General features: G+C 46.3%; 1 protein-coding gene across 1 annotated transcript in view; it reads left to right on the forward strand.

Annotated features, from left to right (window-relative positions):
* Positions 1–1941: 1941 nt before the first annotated feature.
* Positions 1942–8662, forward strand: part of bmp4 (bone morphogenetic protein 4) — a 31967-nt gene continuing 25246 nt past the window's right edge. The window contains exon 1 of the mRNA XM_063184637.1: positions 1942–2292. The gene's annotated coding sequence lies outside the window, so the exon portion shown is untranslated. The remainder of the gene's footprint in view (positions 2293–8662) is intronic.

Genomic DNA, 8662 nt, shown 5'->3' on the forward strand with positions numbered 1-8662 from the left:
GTGTGTGTGTGCATGTGTGTTTGTGTGTGTGCACGCCTCCTGCATGCGTGCTTTTGTGTGTGTGTGTGTGTGTGTGTGTGTGTGTGTGTGTGTGTGTGTGTGTGTGTGTGTGTGTGTGTGTGTGTGTGTGTGTGTGTGTGTGTGTGTGTGTGTGCTTTCTGCATGTCCTGACGTTCCTTCTGTTTGCATAATGGACTGTAACTGTAACTGTAACGATGGGTCTCTCAAAAACAGTTTCTTACACCATGAATAGAATAGAATACAATACAATACAATGCTATAGAATAGAATAGAATAGAATAGAATAGAATAGAATAGAATAGAATAGAATAGAATAGAATAAAGTAAACCAGAATGCCTTTAATTATCACTATTCACAAGTGCAAAAATGTACAATCACTCATGTAGTTGAAAAAAGCAGTTGTCTGTCGCTGGCATAATTGTTGACTGTTAATAAAATACATTACAATGAATGTTTCTGTAGGCTATATGTTTGTATATACATGCATGAAAAAGTATATGTGTATTTGTGTGTGTGTGTGTGTGTGTGTGTGTGTGTGTGTGTGTGTGTGTGTGTGTGTGTGTGTGTGTGTGTGTGTGTGTGTGTGTGTGTGTGTGTGTGACTGAGTGAGTGAGTGAGTGAGTGAGTGAGTGAGTGAGTGAGTGAGTGAGAGAGAGAGAGAGAGAGAGATAGAGAGAGAGAGAGAGAGAGAGAGAGAGAGAGAGAGAGAGAGAGAGAGAGAGAGAGACCCCCCACACACACACCTCTAAACACACTGACAATTGATTTACTTAACAGGACATAGGCCTACTTTTATCACAGAAGAGAAACCTGTCTAACATTGACCACAGTAGCTCTGTCCCGCCATCATTAACAAGTAAATAATAAATACATATCATAGCCTGTATTAAATATAGCCTACCTTTCATGGCAAAACAAACAAAGGGGCGGTGTCGAACACCTTTGTTGTCTGAAGGTCACACAGCTGCTATTTACACCGCTTGAAAGTGTATCCATAGTCTAGCCAGTTGACATACGGCACACAGCTATTGTATGGGCATAATGACATGTCATTGAGAGGACCGCATCCGGTGACGGTTCTACCGATTTGGGACCCTAGGCAAAATATGGACATGGGGCCCTCTTGAAATATTTTCGCTGACATTTTCCATGGCAGGGCTGACTTTCTGGAGGACCATTTAGATGCCATTTAGATTGCCCTAGGCAATTGCCTAATATGCCTTTTTAGTAGAACCTGCTCTGATCTCATCTCACCTGTTCACAATACCCCCCCCCCTCCCCCCTGGGGTCACGTGGCCCGTTTCCTTGACGTTGCCGTTGTTGGTAGTGTGTACAAGAAGAGAAGGCCTCGTCACTCACCGACCAATTGAGAATCTCAATTGTTGAGGTAAGTCGCCTTCATTTTCGCCTGCCTAATGCACGCCATTACCATATGTGTGCTACATAGGATTCACCACGCCAACACATCGCAATTGCAGTGTAATAGCGGGCCATCAGATTGGTTTAACGTAGGCACTGCATGGTAAAACGAAACCATCAGTGGAGAGCTCATAGTGATGGTGAATGGATAATGAGGGTAAATGGCGAAGCGCCCATTTAATAGGTAAGCAACGCAAACCATATTATGCTAAGTGGGTGTAGACCAGAGCTTGCTGTGTGCTGTTTGTTTGGAACTGCACACCACCACACCTAAAACTCCATGTTCACGCTGGCACAAAATCTGCAAAAAAAAATTAGTAAAACGGCAATATGCGGCGTGTGTTCCCCAACGAGAAAGCGCCAAATGGAAAGGGCTATCTTTTTTAGGTGCACGCCAGAGGGAGGGAGGGAGGGAGGAGGAGGAGGAGGCTGCCGAACACTGGACTGGGCGGACACATAAAAAGTCCGAGAAGCGTCAGGAGGCACGATCAGTCGAGGAGTACTTCTGTCCGCGAGTAGTGAACCTCCCGTCAGACCCAAAGGAAGTAGTCAAGAAATAGGAGCCTTGAAGTTGCGACCGTGTTTAGTCTCATCTGACCGCCTTTACTTGGCCGCCTATGTTTTAAGCCGTACGCCATGGACTCGCCTCGGTGTTTTCCACGAGAAACGCTAAAGGAACTTATGACCTAACGGCTCAGAACATCTATCTCTCTTCTCTGGGCTGCCTGGCGCGCGGTACTTCCAGTACGCTGTTTGTTGCAGTGGGACTTCGGTTGCGCGAGGAGCGCTCGCACTTCTTTTGTCGTATTCATTTCAACCCGAGGATACTTCTTTCTTTGCCTCTACTGATGGTAAGCGTTACTTAATCGTTTTGGTTTGCGCAAGTGGAACAACGGCGTTTGTTAGACACTTGACAGATAATTAAGACGGCCTGACTACTTGCACTTTACGCCGAAACGAACAATTGCGGAAACTTTGTGCATTGTGCTGTTGTCCTCTTTGTTGAAGGCTACATAAACGCCTATCATATTTTCGTAGATTGAATGTTCAAGCGGATCAATGCTTTTTGGGGGAAAATATGTAGGCTACAGGAAATGTAGTGGATAAAACATTATTCTTGTTCCAAAACAGCTTTTTTTCTGAAAAGGCTGGCCATTCACCCCAAACACAGAACCAACTCAAACAACTTTTTTGTGTGGAAAGCAAATTTGAGAAGTGTGTGGTTTGGAGTGGAGGAAGTTATATTTTTGCCTTAATAACTGTTGCTATTCAGAGTATAGACGCCGTAGACACCTGCCCGCCTTGTAGGTTCGTGCGCAAGTGTGGTTTGATAAATGGCAAGAGAAAAAAGTTGCCGTGTTAATAAGAGTAACGGATTTTGCATCAGGATTCCCCCCCATGCGTCTTTGTATGGAGTCTTTTAGTTTAGCTGTATAATTTTAAACCGCGTTTTAAACACCAATGAATCTATACATTCCTACAAACAGCTCTTTCCTCTAATAATACGCGGAGAGGAATAGGCCTATAAGGCATTCTTTCGACGGGGCGTAGTAATCTTACTTAGGCCAATGTCACTTTGTTTAGTTTTCTTTGTGCGGCTGTTAACTTTCATGGCTCGCTGTGTAGGCTAGGCTGTTAACAGAATGCACGGTTTTAGCCATTAGTCTATAGTTAAAGGCTGCTTGGATGGGACACTAAGTGAAGACTCGCACAGGTATGCGCGCCGAAAGACCGTGTTTTGGTGGAATTAAAATGAAAGACTTAAAGTAAACTTTTTGCTTTAAATGATTATGGTCTGTAATTTGGTTGCTACGACAAAGGAGTAACCTATTACGCGTGCCGATGTTATAGCGAAAATAGACTGTTTCACATGGCTGTTTTTCAGCGTTCTTATGACTTTGCGCGTTTGTGCCATTGGCTTTTGGCAAAAATGAATAGGCCTACTTTGGTGAAAATACCCCTTGGCAACAGAGACAGTGGAATTAAGTGCAGAATTAGAATAAAACCATCGCATGTACAGCCAAGCAAGACATATTTCGGAAGTTTAGATGTTGAAGTTATCTCACTGTGCAGCCTTCATAGGCTTAAACTTCACTAGGGCCTACCGTTTAGCCTTCCGACATGACCCCAGTTTACTATATGTTTGTTGGCAGAAGGCGTATAGATAGCAATCCCATATACGCACGTATTTCTCACCAACCCCTCATCTGTTTTGGGAACAGACCGGCAAGGGGGCTAAATGTTTAGCTCTGCGTGAAATCCTACCAGCGCGCTAACGGAGTAGTTGTTATCACGTTTAGAGTCCGCTGATAATTGAATCCAGACGGACAAGGGGGCCATGCATGCAGATGAATACATTCTAATGGCTGTGACCTCGACCGCTCCAACTGAATTGATAGAGTGGAATAATAGGCCTAGAGAAACCGTATTCTTTTCGTGACACTTTTACATGTCTGAAACAGAGCAAGAACGTAACGAATTAATCTGTCGTTATATAAGCCTATTTCCATATGTTTCGTAGCCTACACGATACACATTTCCCAAATCCAGCATATCGCACATTACATCTACAAACACACCTTCACTTAGCTATCTAATGTAATGTAAAGGTGTCCTACTGAAGCAAATACAAAACTCCTGTAGAATTTCCCTCTGTATTTGGCTTTGTGCGGCCATGAAACTTCTTCCTTCATACCATGGCCCCTGAAAAATGAAGCTAAGTAGTCGGGGAAGCTGTTTCCCTGGTGTTAACCACAAGTTGAGGCTCAACTTTAAAGGAATTCAACAACGAGTCTGGTATGGTATGACAATGACAAAACGGCTACAGAGAGAGAGAGAGAGAGAGAGAGTGTGTGTGTGTGTGTGTGTGTGTGTGTGTGTGTGTGTGTGTGTGTGTGTGTGTGTGTGTGTGTGTGTGTGTGTGTGTGTGTGTGTGTGTGCACGTTTGAGGGGTGATAATGGCCCGCTGTTCTGGTAACCTGCACCCCTCCCTCTCATCTTCCACCCCCCATCCTCCCCTAAACCTCTCCCTCTCATCATCCTCATTCTCCAACCATCCCCCCTCCTCTCCCATCTACCTCTCCCTCTCCCCCAGCTCTCTGTCATCCTCCTCTCCCTCTGTCATCCCCCTTTCCACCTCTTCCTCCACTCTCACCCCATCCACCCCTCTCTCTCCCCCACCTCTGTCTCCTCTCCTGTATACTTCTAGCGCTCCTCCACCTCTCTCATCCTCCTCTCCTCCTCTCCTCCACCCCACCTCTCTCTTATCCTCCCCTCTCCCCTGTCATCCTCCTCTCCAAATCTCCCTCCACTCTCCCCCCATCCACCCCTCTCTCTCCCTCACCTCTCCCTCTCATCCTCGTCTCCACCCCTCTACCTCTCCCCCCGTCCTTTCCCAGTGGCGGCTGTCACATTTCTCATCCGACACATCTGAAGGTCCATGCATCACACACACACACCACAAACACACACACACACACACACACACACACACACACACACACACACACACACACACACACACACACCCACACACACACACACACATCTGAAGGTCCATGCATCCTCTGATCCCATTATCTCAGTTCAGACGCAAGTCAACCTGACCCACCCCCCACACACACACACGGACAGCACCACCACACCACACACACACACGCACACACACTCCTCGGTCACCTACCCAACCCCATTGCGCCCTCTGCCACTTCTGCGTTGGGGTCAGAGATGCTGTACTGCAACCCGCTTTGAACTACCGCCTTGTAATCCATTAGGACAAAGAAACACAGAAGCTGAGTTCTTATTGCCGCCCATTAAAACAATTACTATAATGGTGTTCTGAATGCACCACTCCTTCCATACATGTCTTCTGTTGCTGTCTTTTACAAAGTTTTTAAAAAGATATTTATAATGTTTTTTGTGTCTTTTTACATTACATTACATTTAGCAGATGCTTTTGACCAAAGCGACTTACAAGGAGGACATTCAAGCAACTCGTCTTAATCAGAGATAGTGCAGTGAAGAGAAACAGGGAGCAAGAAGGAGAGAGAGATGGGGGCAAGAAGTATTGAGACATGATCCAGGCTGAACTCGAACCCGGGCGCCCACGGCAAGTTGCCCGATAACGATACAATGCCACAGCACTCTCTCCCAGGGGTGGAGCTATGGGGGGCAAGCAGGGTATTTGCCCCTGGGGCCAGGCTAGGATACTCCAGTGTTGGTAGAGGGGGCCCGATTGTGACCGTGGCAATCCTTATGGGGCCCATATCGGTGTTTTTGGCCTGGGGCCCTGTTTGCAATTGTTCCACTACTGCTCCCTCCCCAATACTGGACTGTGGTGAAAATAATTTTGTTGTAAGCAACCAGACTTCCTTTGGTAACTCTTAACTGGATGCCGGTGTCATACCTATGACATAACAGTGTTGTAACGCAGACAGTACAAAAAATGACAACTTTTCATGACCATAAAACAATTATTACATGTTTGTAACTCATGCTTGACTGTGTCATGACACTGTTATGTCTGCGTATGACGTTGCGGTAAGTAGAGTGTTATCCTTCTTGTTTGTAGCCTGACACTCACCAGCGGAGGGTCTGCAGGACATTCGGATTCACCCCTCTGGAGATTCAAAATGGCAGACAATGGAGAAGATCCCCATTTCCATACATGAAAAGTGCAATTTTCCTAGGCTTAATGAATACTTAGAATTAATTGAAAAAGGTAACAGTTGTGAATGGGCAGCATGAATTCTGCAAATCAACTACTACAAATATTACACAGTGTACCTCTAAAGGATACGTTCAGCCAATTTTAATATGCAGTTGTAATGGAAGTTTTCTTCAGACTTTTTTCTGAGATCATGGTCATTGTAATAGGGACAGGTGTTTGTTTACATTTCAAAAAACCATCTTGATTTATTCCCAAAAACATCCAAAAGGTTATGCAGCATTAGCAGACAACTAGCAAACAGTGATACCTTTTGGGTAAATATTCGGAGTAGGCCTATTTTAAGAATTGTTAAAATGTAAACAAAATCTGCCCCCATTAGAGTAGCTCAGATCTCGGAAAGGCAGCCCAACAGAGGAGAAGACAGCAAACATGTGCTGCCTGTCTCAGTCCCTCCCGCCCCAAAGCATGTTAAATACACGCTAGCACAGATTGCACGTTGCACACCAGAGTACAGCAGGTCCCGTTGTGACAGGCGACATGGCTCTGACTCGGCTTAACGCTGTACGGCACTACACTCACATTTTTCTCTTCTCTCCTCTTTCTCTTTCCCCTTTTCGTCCCCTTCTCTTTCGCTCTTATTCTGTGTGTGTGTGTGTGTGTGTGTGTGTGTGTGTGTGTGTGTGTGTGTGTGTGTGTGTGTGTGTGTGTGTGTGTGTGTGTACATGTACCAGGAGTGTGTTTACTGTATGTTTAAATGGTGGGCAGTTTTCCCAGGATGAGCCTGTAGAGGGGAGGGAGGTCTTCAGCTGCTCCAGTTTGTTGTTCTGCTGAGTTCCCCATTCCCCTGCTGTTCTATAGAGCTCCTCTACTGTTCTACAGAGTTCCTCTCTTGTTCTATAGTTCTATTCTTCTATTCTCTAGAGTTCATCTGCTATTCTATAGAATTCCGCTGCTGTTCTATAATGATAATAATAATAATAATAACTTTTTATATAAAGTTTTATATAGCGCCTTTCAAGTAACCCAAGCTCGCTTAAAAAAAAAGGTCGCTGGACACTTTGTCAACTTCTGAATCTTTTGTTGCTCTTTGCTATGTACCACTCAGCTGTGTGTGTGTGTGTGTGTGTGTGTGTGTGTGTGTGTGTGTGTGTGTGTGTGTGTGTGTGTGTGTGTGTGTGTGTGTGTGTGTGTGTGTGTGTGTGCGTACGCGTGTGTGTGTGTGTGAGTGGGAGAGAGAGATCTGTCTTTGTGAATATATGAATGTATATGTGCAATGTTGTGTGTAATGTCTTTGTGTTTTTTCTGTATTTACTGTATGTTTGTATGCTACTGTCCCTCTGGGATTCATAAATGACTACTACTCTACAAAAGGAGATAGGGCAGGGGAATAGAGGGAGAAGAGAGGAGGGGGTAGAAGTGGGGTTCTGGGACAGAGTGGTTAAGGACCATAGGCCTCAGTGAATTTCATTTTAGGTGCATTTTGAACATAGCCAGTGTGGGGGCTTGTCGGATATGGAGAGGTACTGTTCCATGGGGGGCAACACAGAAGACTCTTGTCACCAAAAGCCCGTAGCCTGGAATGGGAGATGAGAAGCGGGTCCTTGCCAGAGGACCTCAGGGACCTTGGTTGGGAGTGATGCTGGATGAGATCGGAGAGGTACTGGGGAGCAAGAGCATTGAGGGATTTGTATGTAAGGAGTAGGATTTTGTAGGTGATGCTTGACTTCACTGGGAGCCAGTGAATCTGCTTGAGGGTGGGGGTAATGTGTTGCCTCTTTTGTTCTATAGGGTTCCCCATTCCTCTCATGTTCTAGGATTCTCATTCCTGTTCTGTTTGGTTTCTGTTCTGTTTTGTTCCTCTTCTGTTCTATGCAGTCCCTCTCCTGTTCTGTAGGATTCCTCTCCTGTTCTGTTTTGTTCATGGTTCTGCTGGGTTCCCCTGCTGTCCTATAGGGCTCCCCGTTGGGTTCCTCTGCTGTTCTGCTTGGTTCCTCTGCAGTTCTCTGGCGTTCTCCTTGGCATCTACGCGCTAAGCTCGACAAGCAGGAGGCCTAGTGGCAGCCATGTTGTTTGTGTTGTGAGATAAGAATCGCAGTGCAGAGTAGCAGAGTGCAACATCCCCTAAACTCTCCACTCCTCCTCTAACATCCCCTCCCCACTCACCTCCTCTCCTCTCCTCTCCTTTCCTCTCCTCCCCTACACTTGCTTCCCCTTCCCTCTTCCTCTCCTCTCCTCTCCTCTCCTCTCCTCTCCTCTCCTCTCCTCTCCTCTCCTCTCCTGTCCTGTCCTGTCCTCTCCTCTCCTCTCCTCTCCTCTCCTCTCCTCTCCTCTCCCCTCCTCACCTCTCCTCTCCTGTCCTCTCCTCTCCTCTCCTCTCCTCTCCTCTCCTCTCCCCACCTCCTCTCCTCTCCCCTCCTCTACTGTCCTCTCCTCTCCTCTCCTCTCCTCTCCTCTCCTCTCCTCTCCTCTCCTCTCCTCTCCTCTCCACCCCTCACCTCTCCTCTCCTGTCCTCTCCTCTCCTCTCCTCTCCTCTCTTCCCTTCACTGGAGCA

The sequence above is a fragment of the Engraulis encrasicolus genome, chromosome 19 (genome assembly GCF_034702125.1).
Source record: "Engraulis encrasicolus isolate BLACKSEA-1 chromosome 19, IST_EnEncr_1.0, whole genome shotgun sequence".
In the NCBI taxonomy this organism is placed as follows: Eukaryota; Metazoa; Chordata; class Actinopteri; order Clupeiformes; family Engraulidae; genus Engraulis; species Engraulis encrasicolus.